Source organism: Mustela putorius, unplaced genomic scaffold (genome assembly GCF_011764305.1).
Source record: "Mustela putorius furo isolate JIRA1106 unplaced genomic scaffold, ASM1176430v1.1 tig00000083_pilon_pilon_pilon, whole genome shotgun sequence".
Classification (NCBI taxonomy): Eukaryota; Metazoa; Chordata; class Mammalia; order Carnivora; family Mustelidae; genus Mustela; species Mustela putorius.
The window spans coordinates 4,676,734-4,690,956 of record NW_025421273.1 but is presented as its reverse complement, the minus strand read 5'-3'; the positions used below and the strand labels follow the sequence as shown (position 1 = coordinate 4,690,956).

At 34.3% G+C, this 14,223-nt stretch overlaps 1 pseudogene; it reads right to left on the bottom strand.

Moving 5' to 3' along the window:
• Window positions 1–5,875: 5,875 nt before the first annotated feature.
• On the bottom strand, window positions 5,876–13,916 carry LOC101673820 (annotated as a pseudogene).
• Window positions 13,917–14,223: the final 307 nt, after the last annotated feature.

Here is a 14,223-nt window from a genome sequence, read left to right as displayed (position 1 = left end):
AATAACATACAAATAATTTTTAATACATTTATAACTTAAATTATGTAGAAAGCAAAATGTGGGAGAAAGTTACCATACTAGCTTTTGGACTAGCCACTGTTCTTTCAAAGTGTTAGTCTCTTAAATCATGTGAAACATAAAAAGTATAGTTACACACCAGTATTACAACAATGCTATCTCTTCAGATTGCTCAAATATTTACCTTTATTGATATCTTTATTTTCCACCCTGTCTAGTGTCCTTTCATTTTGACCTACAATCCCTTTAGTACTTCTTGTATGGCAATCCAGTGACACCAAATCCCCTCAGCTTTTGAAGGACAGTTTTGCTGGACTAGATTCTTAGTTGACAATTTTTTTTTTCTTTTAACATTTGAACATATCAACCCACTGCCTTCTCTCCTCCAGAGTTTCTGAAATCTGTTCTTATATGTGACAGGTTGTTTCTCTTGTTCCTTTCAAGATTCTCTGTCTTTGGCTTTCAAATATATTTCGTATGGGTCTCTTTGGCTCATTATACTTGTTCGTTCAGCTTCTGGGCTGTTAATATACATGTCTTTCAACAAATTTAGAAAGGTTGGCTACTAATTCTTCAAGCATTTCTTCTACTTGCTCACCCTCTCTTCTCTGGGACTCCCACAATGTGTATATTTTCCATTTGTTTTGTTGATTATTGTATGTGCTATCCTGAATATTATTAGCCTAAGGTATAAACTTCAGTTCTTCTCAGGTCCTTTATCATCCTACATCTTTTCCTAGGCATTCATGGTCACTTTTGAATTTTTGTCATACATAAGATTGCTTTTGAGTGTCCTCGTTTTTGTGTTTTTTTTTTTTTTTAAGATTTTATTTATTGGAAGGGAGAAAGAGAGAGAGTAAGAGTGCAAGAGCAGGGGGAGGGAGAAAGAGACTCCCTGCTGAGCAGGGATTCCCAATGTGAGGCTGGATCTCAGGACACTGGGATTATGACTGAGCCAAAGGTAGACTTTTAACTGACTGAGTCACCCAGGCGCCTGTTGAGTGGCCTATTTTTAATGTTTGTTTCCCAAAGTGGGACTTTTAAATATTTTAGAAATCATGTCACCCAGAGGGAGAGGGTTTGTAGCAATGAGAGGAAGCACAACAATAGCTGCTGCCTCTTTGTGTGTATCTCTGTAATCAGAAAGAGCAGTCTGTATTCAGAGCACAGATCTCCTGTATTTGGAGGGGAGGGTCTTTTTGGTCTACACTGGTTCCCACAAATTGTGTGCAAGCTGCTCTTGAGATGCATGCACTGCTGTCTGCCATATGGTTAGTGGACGGGAAGGATGTGTAGCTGCTACTGTGCTCTAAACTGAAATGGATTAAAATTAACTATAGTTTACTCTCTGAGCATTCCTCTGGAATTTGCAAGGTTCTAATAGATTCTAGAGTTCCAAAACATTTACATCAGACAGATACCACCAATGCAATTCTTAATTAGGTGGAAAAGCGTATTCCTAGTGTTTCCTACTTTGCAATCTTCCCAGAATCCTTTGGTATGTATAATTTCATATAAAAAAATACAGAGTGTGTAATTAATATTATTAAGTTAAGCTTTTAGTAGGTGTAGTAGTCTAATAAATCAGCAAGAAAAACATATCAACTTATTCTATGAAGACAGTAAATAGAGAATGTCTTAGGATATTGAGTATATGTAGTGAAAAAAATGATTCATTCTTGACAGGAGAATAAGAATGAAAACAAGATAAAAGGATGCTTTTGGGGCCTTACGATTTTTAATAAGGTTTTACCTTATAAAATGTTCTTCAGACTTTATTCTTTTTCTTCTTTGCACTTGTCAATAAGTGACACGTTAACTTATTTGTTTATTTTATAGTGCTTGTCTCTCCAACTAGAACAAGAGTTCTGCAAAGGCAGGAGTTTTCTCTCATTCACTCGCATCTCTATTAGGTTCCAAGAAGATATTTTAAGTGCTCAACAGGTAAACTTACTCAGTTCCGTGTGTTTAAATATTTATGTATAAAATGTAATCTCTTAAACATTCTGATACAGAGTTAGTATTTTATTGTCAGTGGGAGAGAACCAAAATTTATGTATCATTTTTTGTACCCTAAATTTTTTCCTTTTTTACATTTTTATTATTATAACATGTTTACTGAATATATTTGGCTTAAGTTTATGAAAAAAGAAACACTGTTTCTAAGCTAGGTTTAAATAAGGGAAAGGATGTACCAGTAAATAAAACAGGTGACACAAGTAGAGAACTTACCCTTGACTTTTCTCTTCACATAAAGACTGAAATATTTAACAGTCAGTTTGTCATTCAGAATGGGAGCTTATCATAATTTGATAAATGTCACATTCTCAGAGGTTATAGTAAGGATTTTTAGTAGCTTGAAAATTAATCATTAACTTAAACTATATTAAAGATTAAGAAAATTCAGTATTTAATTCCACTTATAGAAGAGATTAGTTTTTCAGATCTCTCAAATCATTCAGAATTGAAATCATGTTTATTTCCTCATTAGATACCACATTCTATAATTTCTTCTTTAGAAAAATAAAAAATTATTAGTGTTATGTGCAAAGTCATATTAATAGAAGCATTCTTTTCCAAGTATACTGTGATAATTAATATTATTATCTAGCTTACTGGGATAGATTTTACTTTGGTGAATGTCATTGAAAGATGCACATACTGAAAAAATATATTTAACATAATTACTCAATCTTAAACCAAAATGGGGACATGCACTAAAAACGTCCTTTGAAAAGAAATATGCTAAAGAATTGTGTAAGACTTACTCATATCTGGTTATTATACTAGTTTTCACGTAATTGTAAATGAATCACTATTTTATTTCATTCTCCCCTGCTGAAGCACTATTTAATGTTTTGCAGTCAAAGAAATACATAAGAGTGGAGGAATAAAGAGACACAGTACTTTTAGATTTTACATTACCCCTTACTGAGTAACATCTTATTTGAACAAGTTTTTATATCTCTTCATTTGTGGGAAAATTAGCTCATGCATGTATTAGTGATAGAAAGAAAGTTGTCATACTGAGAACAAATAATTTTGTGTGAGACTCACAAAAAACATAGTTTATTTAATGAGCAATTTAAAGATCATGTGAGTTTGATAATTTTGGAGACTTAAAAGAAAATGTAGTATATATCATTTGAAATATTTATTTGATTATTTGAATAAGTAGAAAAGCCTTTATGTTGACTTTACAGTACAAAATTACATCTGCTATAAGTCAGGCTGCTTTAGAAAAATAACTAGTGCAAATGGTAAAAATGATTTGGAGGTTCACAAAATAAAAAGATAATGGTTCAACTTAAATTTTTTTTTTTTTTTTACTTTGTAATGGTGCCAAAATGATACACATTCAATAGAAACTATACTTAAATTTTTGAATTGTGATCTTTTTTGTGGACTAATGATATATTCTATGATACTTTCTTTTTTTTTTTCAAAGATTTTATTCATTTATTTGACAGACAGAGATCACAAGTAGGCAGAGAGAAAGGCAGAGAGAGAGGAGGAAGCAGGGTCCCTGGGGAGCAGAGAGCCCGATGCGGGGCTCAATCCCAGGACCCTGGGATCATGACCTCAGCCGAAGGCAGAGGCTTTAACCCACTGAACCACCCAGGTTCCCCAGCATGATACTTTCTCATGACACTGGGTAGTGGCAATGAGCCACATCCCCCAGCCAGTCACACAATCATGAAGGTAAGCAGCCAGTGTAATAACACTTACAACCATCCTGTACCCATTCTGTTTCTCACTTTCAGAAAACTATTTAATGAATTATATGAGATAGTCAACATAATTAATAAAATAAGCTTTGTGTTAGATTATTTTGTCCAACTGTCCAACTAGTTCAGTTATGGTGTTCAGTAGGTTAGGTGTATTAAATGCATTTTTGACTTAGGATGATTTTACTTACTATGTTTATGGCTTATTAGGATACAGCTCTAATGTGAGTCAAGGAAGATCTGCATACATTTGTATTTTTGGTATTTCATAGACTCATGAAACCGAAAGACACATTAAAGGTTACCAAATTCAAAATCCTAATTTTTCAAATAAGAATCAAAAAAGTTTATATTAATACTAGAAAATGTTCTCACTGATGGAAGCCATATCTGTAATGACTTAAATTCACATAACATTTTTTGGTAAATTTCTGTAGTTTAGTGAATTACCCACTAATTTGTGTGTTTTTCTGCTATATATATTTTTTTGTTTTATCAGAGTTCACACCTTGTTCTTGTTTTTAAGCCTCATGTTGTCTGCAGTATGGACATTTTCCTCTTCAGTACCCAAGCAACTCGTATTTGTCATTGAAGCAACATAACTTATGTGTCACTCATTCCCTAACATAGGTAATAATGGCTTCCCGCTCTGGGCTACCATAGCACTATGCTTAAAACCCTAGAATAGTGCATGTGAGACTGTGGACTCTGAAAAACAATCTGAGGGTTTTGAAGGGGCGGGGGGTGGAAGGTCGGGGTACCAGGTGGTGGGTATTATAGAGGGCACGTATTGCATGGAGCACTGGGTGTGGTGTAAAAATAACGAATACTGTTATGCTGAAAATAAAAAAATAAATAAAGGGGCACCTGGGTGGCTCAGTGGGTTAAAGCCTCTGCCTTCGGCTCAGGTCATGATCTCAGGGTCCTGGGATCGAGTCCCGCATCGGGCTCTCTGCTCAGCAGGGAGCCTGCTTCCTCCTCTCTCTCTCTCTCTCTGCCTGCCTCTCTGCCTGCTTGTGATCTCTCTCTCTGTCAAATAAATAAATAAAATATTAAAAAAATAAATAAATAAATAAATAAAAAAAAAAGAATAGTGCATGCTACTTTTTTTTTAAGGAATGAACAAAATTTGATCTTTTTTGTTTTAGATAATACTTAAATTTTAAGAAAGCTAAAATTTTAAAATTTAAAACATGTAGGCTAGATTTATGTATACATTATATTTATGTAATGATTCTAATTTTACCTTTCTAAGAGCAGTTGCCCAGGAGGAAAGAAAGGTAACCTGTAGTAGTCTTTGGGGCTTGTACCATCTTCTCAGGGCAGGTGCCTCATATCAAACCAAAGAATAAAAGTGAAGAAGCAAGGTCCCTTTCCCTCCCCCTCTCCACTGCTCCCTCTTGTTTTTATTTGAAGCATTTCTAAACAAAACAAACAAACCAACAAACAAACGAAAAACCAAATGCAAAATTAGGTTTAGAATAAAAAGCTAGGTGACTACCCCAATTCAGAACTGTGTTTCATTAGAGGAGACTTGGCACAGGCAGGGCATGAATTGCCCCTCATCTACAGGGACAAAGTGACAGAAGTCTAAGCCACGCATAAAAGTCATTTGCAATCTCTGAACAAAGACATAGCTAGGATAAACTGCAAAATGAGTGGATTTGGCCAGACTGGCTATCACGTGGCTTCCAGTCAGGAAGACTAGCTTCTAAGCTCAGCTGGGAAGACTCACCCTCTCTGCTAAGGCAGGTGCAAAATAGAAAGTCCATCATGCTTTGGCACTAAACTTCTGTTACAAAAAAGAACTATACTGAGAGTAAAGTAGATCAATAAAGTTAAAATGTTTACCATACTTGTGAGGTAAAGTAATAGTCAATAGTTTAGAATTTATGTATGCTATAAAACAGTGTGGCCAGCTATAGTCCTAAACAAATAAACCAAATACAGTCCTGTAAGGATATTAAATTTGGGAGTACACCCAGTGAATTACTAAATCCTGAAAGCCCATAATCTGCCTGTCCATTATATAGTTTTTTCCAGGTCACCAGGATTTTTCCAGGGTGTTTCTTGTTTCATAGAGGCTCTGAAAAACTTCTTCTTCTTCTTTTTTTTAAGGTATTAAGAATTTATAAGCCAAAAATTTTAAACCCTAATGTTATAGGCAAATCTTCATTTTTATAAAATATAAAACTCTACTTCTTCCACTTCTAATAGCTCATTAAGGGAAGCCACTACTAGATCATGTCCCTGCAGCGTTTCCAGGTAGTCCTTGGGAATGTCATACAGGAGTGATGAGCTTCAAGCCTTGCACTTCTGGTATTCCACTTATTCTAGGAATTGGGATGATTCGTAATTTGATACCAGAATGATTATCCTCTTCTGCCTTGGTTATTTGGGGGAGGGGGTATTGCTGTAATGCGTTCTCTTTCTTTTAAAGACAAGACATTTCAAATTCCTTCTTACTGGCATGCTCTTTTATGGATGTTATATGCATTTCGGCAACTACAAAGGCATAGGTCACTCCCTCTGTGATTCTGTTTGGGTCTGGCAAATATTAACAACTTCTGACTTGTATCGGTGTTGCCCCATTTATAACAGCATCTTCTTACAGCCCAATAATATCAAAAGTGCCTTTACTTGCCAACCACTTTGCTTTGCAGATTCAGAATTTAGCAGATTTTTTCAGCCTCAGGAACACCAGACAATATGGCAAATATTTAATTAGAAAGTACACCCCCTTCAATGATCTGCAGACATTGTTAGAGTGTTATTAATTTTATAGTACAGTTCAAGTTGTACTTTCTTTCTTTTTTTTTAAATTTTTTATTTTTTATAAACATGTATTTTTATCCCCAGGGGTACAGGTCTGTGAATCAGCACTCAAGTTGTACTTTCTTTTCTTCGTCTTTTTCCATACTCTTCCAGAATGAAATATTAATTCCCTCTATTATTTTTCTTTTTAAGATCCATAGAAGACTTGGGCGCCTGGGTGGTTCAGTGCGTTAAGCCGCTGCCTTCGGCTCAGGTCATGATCTCAGGGTCCTGGGATCGAGTTCCGCATCCGGCTCTCTGCTCAGCAGGGAGTCTGCTTCCTCCTCTCTCTCTCTCTGCCTGCCTCTCTGCCTACTTGTGATCTCTCTCTGTCAAATAAATAAATAAAATCTTAAAAAAAAATCCATAGAAGACTGTTTTTAGATTTTTTGCCTTAGATTTCTGCCATTCTTCTAGTTTTTTTTCCCCTCAATCCTCTGCTTTCATCTTCTTGATATTTGGATTAGTTTGGGTCTCATTTGGGACTCTTCTTGCATTTACAGGTTGGTCACCATATTGAGTTTTGGGAGCTGTCTTATTGAGAAACTGGTTCCAGGGAAGAATATTTTTTTCAATTTGGAGTCCAAATTCTGTGCTTTGCGATGATAGCTGTTGATGCATTTATTCCCATTAGTGCTGTTTTCTGTTATGTTAGGGGTGTTTGGAATGACTGAATTAAAATTGCCAACTGTCAAATTAAGATTTTGGCTTAAGGTTTTTGATATTTTGCAGTACATGTGATGTCTGAGATCTAAAACAGTTTTAGTGGATTTCTGGTCTTGCTTAATGTTTGGATGTCTGTTACTAGAGCCTCCCTGAAGCACACTGGGGCATGTCCAAGATTTGGTTTGCCTTCTTTGTTCAGTAACAGTGTGTGACTGTACCTTAATTTCATTTTGTCTTTTTTATTTATCCTTATTGACCTTTATATCCTTTATGTCCTTGACTACTTGTTTCTTTGATGTCTGAGTCCTACTAAGGGTCTGAATGTAATAAGAGGGAAACTGGGGAGTTTTTATCCTGGTCTTACAAGATTTGGTCCTCTCGAGAGTTGCTGTGACTTTACTGATGGAATCTTAATTTGTGTTTATTTAACAAACTATCTATTACTTCTTTCAGAACAGCACTATTCCCTGAACTTTTTCCCAAGGCTTGTTTAGGAGCCAAATTGCTTTTGGTTTGATTATAGGAGTTAGTCTTTGGTTTACCTATTATCCATCATTCAGCAATTTGTCTTCCTTTCAGAGTCTGAGAAAGTTTGGGGCAAGTTTCTTTGTGTTTATCTCTTTTAGAAAGCTATCTAAGGATTCATTTCAGCAAGGTTATTATCCACAGGGTCAGCACATGTAACATTTCCTTGATCTGCTACCTGCTGTCTTGAAGTTTTCAATTCTTGTATATTTGGTGATGCCACAGCTTTTCTAAACAGTTCTCCAGTAATGAATGAACCAGCTTTATGCTTTTCTTGACTATTGCTGGAAGGCTTACAGTTTAAGTTAGAAGACGTACATCCTGAAGTCAGCCTTTGGCCTAGAAGTTCGGGTGGCTCCAACTTTGGCTTCTGGATCCTGTGATATTGGCAGGTCTGGGCTGGAATTTAATGCCAGTGGGTCTTACATCTTTGCTAGGCAAAGCAGCATGATTTGTAACATCCTTTTTGAGTATAATAATAGATTTAGAAAAAAGAATATTCAAACAATTACTCTTAGCTTTTTAATAGGCTTGGTGTTGTGGCACTTCAGTTTTCCCTTGGCTGCTAGGTACTCCTGGAGCTTTCTATGCTACTCTTTAGCAGCTGTGGATGGCCCCAGTGGCACCATAACTCTTATGTGACAGTTTTTCTTCCATTTTTTTAAAAATTAATTGTTTAGAGTATCTTTCATGGAACCATCTAAAGAATCTTCCTGAAAAACACTTAATCCTTAGTTTAAGGGCCAAGTTCAATGATAGAACAGAATCAAAAGTTGCTAATTTTAATGGGAAGAATAAGTTTAAAAGGGACACCTGAATTGATGAACCTTAATAAAAACCTGTGTCTGGTGTCCGGAAGTCTACAAAACACACTTATAAATCTTTGGCATCAAGTGTTCAATATCTGTTCCATCTTGGTCTTCTGATTTTTCTTGTACAGAAACCCTGTTCCTCACATACCATATCATCATGTCTTAATAACTTTAATATGTTATTCCCTCTTCCCTCTACCCACATTCCTTTCTCCAAAGATTGAGGTGAATGAGCTCTTACTAACACTAACACTATGGCTTCCTTGTTGAGTGAGCTCATACACTCAGGTAAAGTCACTGTTTTGTTCCTCATATTTCCTGTTACACTTTTAGTAAAAGTCAAAATCTTTGTAATGAGCAGTGGAGCCCTACATTGTTCTTTATAGTTTTCTTGTCTTAAAGCTTTTCCTGTGGTTACTCCCTCTGTCTTCAGTGACCTTAACACAGATACCCACTTAGATATCTTCTTCACATCCTTTGAGAGTTGCTTAAATGACATCTCAATGAGTATTATCGTGACCACCATATTTAAAATTGCGATTGCCCTACCAATCAGCTTTATGCCATATATTTTTTTCATAGTATTTATCATCTTATAAAAACAACGTAGTTTATTTATTTGACTTATTTTAAATTACTATATCCACACAATAGAATGTAAGTCCCAGGATGGTAAAGGTTTGTCTGTTTTTTTTCCCCCCATTGGTATGTACCAAACATTCTAGAATATTTCTTACATAATAAAGATTTATTAACTAAGTGAAAAATAAATCTTGAACCTCTACTTAACCTCTTCAATCTCTACTTCCTTGTATTTAAAACAGAGGTCATAAGAATTCCTAAGTGAGAAAGCTACTCTGATTAATAAATGAGATGATGCATACAAAGCAGTTAGCATAGTGTCTGATTCATCATACTCAATTAATTAATACTGTTAACTCCCATTATTAATGCTTTAACTATTTTCTAAGTTTTTAAAATTCAAAACCTTAATTCATAACTATTAAGCTTACAGAATTGAAAAAAGAAAAGTTAAGGGGAAGAACCCAGGAAGAATATTTGTAGGTAGGATTATTATATAGTTATATATTTTTTAATTCCAGAAAATGATAAATTATAGGATGTCTGGGTAGCTCTGTCCATTAAGCAGTTGCCTTTGGCTCAGGTCATGATCCCAGGGTCCTGGGATCGACTCCCATACCTGGCTACTCGCTCAGTGGGGAGCCTGCTTCTCTCTGCCTCCTCTGACACTCTGCCTGTTTGTGCTCTCTCTCATTCTAATAAATAAATAAACAAATAAAATCTTTAAAAAAATGAAATTCTTAAAAAAGATAAATTATATTTTAATATAGTAGTACCTGAAATATTAAAACATTAACAAAAGTATTTTCTCGAAATCTCAATAATTCTCTTTTCTTTAAAACAATATAAAGGATGAAATTTATCAATTTTGAAATTATTAGAACTGTTAGTTCAACAAAATTTTTACCAAAAGTCACCTTACAATAAAGTGCCATTAAAATTTAAAATCATTCTTAACTTCTAAAAAATATATCAAAATGATCCACATAGTTTTTTTTTTTTTTAACACAAAAATTTTGTTGATAGAGGTAAAAAACTCATCAATTTCTTGCCCTAACCTTCTGCATGGCCAACTATAATAACTTAGGCTTTAATTATATCTGTTTAGACCTGTTCTGGTGATTGCCTTTACGTATCTAACATATATGCTTATGCTCTTTTTTTAAAATTCATCAAATGAAGATTATTTTACTGTTCTTGGGCTGTGATATATTGGCTATTAATTTATTTCTCCACTTCCAACTTTCTCACACCTTTCCTTCTTCTAATTCTTGGTAATTTTAACACTTCAAACATTTTCTGCTGATTATCCTTGTTAATTGCTTTTAACTACTGAAATTTCTAATTTGTTTAACCAACATAAACATTATTTTTGACTTTCCCTTTTATGAGATGAACATGTTATTATCTCTATGATTCTTCACTTTGACCTGCACTTTAAAGATGATAATATGTATATTCTATTGTGTCAAACATAATTAAATGTTTTGTTTTCTCTGTAGCTTGATAGATAATGTTAAAATTGATGGATTTTGGTTTATTAAAATGATTGTGTAATGTTTAATTCAGACCCTGGATTTTTTTTCTCTCCAGGTTTTTTAATGTCATAGCAGCAGTGCCATTCTAGACTGAATAACCCTAGTGTCAACAGCAAATGTATTTTTAATTTTTACATTCTTCTAACTCTTAAAATCATGCTGATGTTATGGTCACATTTTTTTAGGCAATGACTATATTTTGTAACATTATAATCAACAACCAATTTTTTTAAATTGAATTTGGTTTTGCTTACTGAAAAAATTATATTTTCTAATTTTGGATGATAAGAGAATAATTTCTTAAAAGTCAATTTACCATATAGCTGTTATTTTTTTTAAGGTTTTATTTATTTATTTGAGAGAGAGTGTGTGAGAGAGAGCGTGAGAGGGAAGAAGTCAGAAGGAGAAGCAGACTTCCCTGAGAGCTGGGAGACTGATGTGGGACTCCATCACAGGACTCTGGGATCATGACCTGAGCCAAAGACAGTCACTTAACCAACTGAGCCACCCAGATGCCCCTGCCATATAGTTTTAATAAACAGAATTTCAACTTGTCCCCACAACATTTTTTTTTTTTTAAGTTAGTGGCCACTGCCATAGTTCCATACTGCTGCTGCTAGAGAACAAAACTGCTGAAGGGAAGCTGAGAATTAAGACCATCAGAAAGTGCTACAGAGCACCTGAGTGGCTCAGTTGTTAAGTGACTGCCTTCAGTTCTGGTCATGATCTTGGAGTCCAAGAATTGAGTCCTGTGTTGGTGGGCTCCCTGCTCAGCGGAGAGTCTGCTTCTCCCTCTGACCCTCTGGCCTCTTGTGATTTCTCTTTCTCATTCTCTCCCTTTCAAATAAATAAATAAAATCTTAAAAAAAAGAAAGAAAGAAAGAAAGAAAATACATTCATAGTTTCTGGTTTTTATTCTCATTTTCTGAAGTCAATATGTAGGTAATTTCCTTGAGAAGATATTTCCATGCAAGGAAACATTCAGTGATTTTTGGTTAATGAAAACAGTTTAGTAATTTCATGTGATATAGAAATCTAGACTTTAGGAGGGCTTAGGTGGTTCGGTAGGCAAATTGACTGCCTTCAGCTCATGTCATGATCCCAGAGGCCTGGGATCAAGTCCTGCATTGGGCTTCTGGCTCAGTGAGGAGCTTGCTTCTCCCCCTGACCCTCTTACTTCTCATGCTGTTTATTACTCTCTCTCTCTCAAGTAAGTAAATAAATAAATAAATAAATTCTTTTAAAAAATCCAGATTTTATTCTATTTCCTCTCCCCGCTTTGAGACCTTGCCCTAATGCTTCTTAACATCCCTACTCATTGGTGAAAAGTATGGTTTTTTTTTTAAGATTTTATTTATTTATTTGAAAGAGAGAGAGAGATTGCAAGTAGACAGAGAGGCAGGCAGAGATAGGGGGAAGCAAGCTCACTGCTGAGCAGAAAGCCCGATGCGGGGCTCAATCCTAGGACCTTGAGATCATGACCTGAGCAGAAGCAGAGGCTTAATCCAGTGAGCCACCCAGGCACCCCAGTATGATGTTATTTTGATGCTTATTTCTTGGGGTGGGGCGCCTCCATTTATTTGTTATTTTATTGTTTTCTGTCTCAAAGAGTTTAAACATTCTTTTCGTCTTTAATGTGTAACATTCTAAATTAATTTGCCTTTATGTGACTTTTTTTAAATTTCATTTTTCTTGGTACTTAGTGCTCAATGAACTTCTTGCCCTTTTATAAAATTTTCTTCCTGCTGTGGACATTTTTGTGTCAATGGTGGTTTTTAAATTTTTTTTTAATTTTTTTCAAAAACACTTTCTTACACCAATAGCTCCTTCTCTAGTATCAGGTGTTATAGTGTTATAATAAAGAGGACTTTAATATGAGATGGGTATATTCACATTAACTACTCTATTTGTATCCTGAGAATGTATTTACATTCTAAGGAATATTTTGTGTTAGGATGGAAGGCCTTATTTCCATTCTCTTAATGGATTGTCTGTACCTGTGTACCTTCCTTAATGGATGTGTGTGGGTATGTAGAAATAGGTTTGGAAGGCAGCTATGCTCACCACTATACCACCAACGCTAGAAATGGGTTTGGAAGAAAGAACTTAATTAATCCTAAATTTCAGGACCATATTTTACCCCTGTTTTCTTTATAGTTTCATAATGAATGTTCTAAATTGGCAATCTCTGTACTTATTTCTCTTCTGTAAATGTCTAGAAGAAAGAGAAGTGTGTGTGTGTGTGTGTGTGTGTGTGTGTGTGAAAAAGAAAGATCTGCAGAGAGGCGAATGTCTGTGTGTTGTTAACACATCCCTTCAGCTGTACCATTAGTCTTCTTTTCCTGGAACTATTAAAATGAATTTGAAATATTTTATAACAAAGTTAAACACAGTAGTTTCTCACAGAAAATCTACACTGGCATAAGTAAGATTTTTGAAAATTTACTTTCCAGACAGCTCAGATAATTACATTTAATACAAAGAAGAAATTATCTGTCATTTTTTTCCCTCCAATTATGTTGAATTGCCAAGAGTGTTTCTAATTAAACAAAGATCATGGAAAAAGCAACACCCCAATCTATTATTTATGCAAACATTTGTAGAACAGAAAATTATAAATTAACATATAAAGTTTTACAAATATCATCTAACTCATGTTTAATCAGCATTAGATTTTGTGAAAATATTGTTAGTATATATAATTAAAGATCAGATTTACTACTTGGCATGGGAAATAAAAATAAACAGACAAGAGTAAGTTATTATTTGTAATTATCTTTTTTTTTCAATTTTTCATTAAAATAATAGTTCAGGTAAGTACAATTCAAGTGTTAAGCTGTGATAATTAATTTTAATGACTTCTGAAAAAAGTTATTTGAATCTGACTACTCAATTGCTATATTTCTTTTTGAAATGTATGTTTCAGATTGTAGTTTAACTTCTAAATTATGGAATCATTTAATTGTTTTTATATTCATTGGAGGTGTTTTTAAGATATTTTTCTTAGAAACAGCTTAATGAGCTAAACTGAAAATTGTAATTATAAGAGAAATTTTTATTTTTGACAGCTGAATTATTGCTTTACTGTTAATAAAAAGGAGTATTGTGGGAAAAATTCCATAGTTCCTTAAATATAATCTGAGTAATACCTAATCACTATATAGAGGTCTAAAGGAATTTGAAAAGATACCTAATAAACTTTTTGAAAATTGAGCTAATTTGGGTGAAGGTTTTTTTGGGGGGTGGGGTTAAATATTAAATGATACTAATTTCTCCTTTCCATGTCTTAAATTAATTAAGATATTCGAAACAATGACTCAAAGTTTCAGAATTCCAGGAGAATAAAGTAATTTATAATATTATTAAAAATAAAATTTCCCTTTTTTCTCCTCAAGATAAAAATTAGACATTATCCAATATGACTTTCATTGGTTTCTTATTTCTTCCCTAGTGATCTTTTCCTCTTTCATTTCAACAATCTAAATACCCCTCGCCCACCATCTTAGTGAAGCTCACTAGAAAGTTCAGAGTCATCTTGTT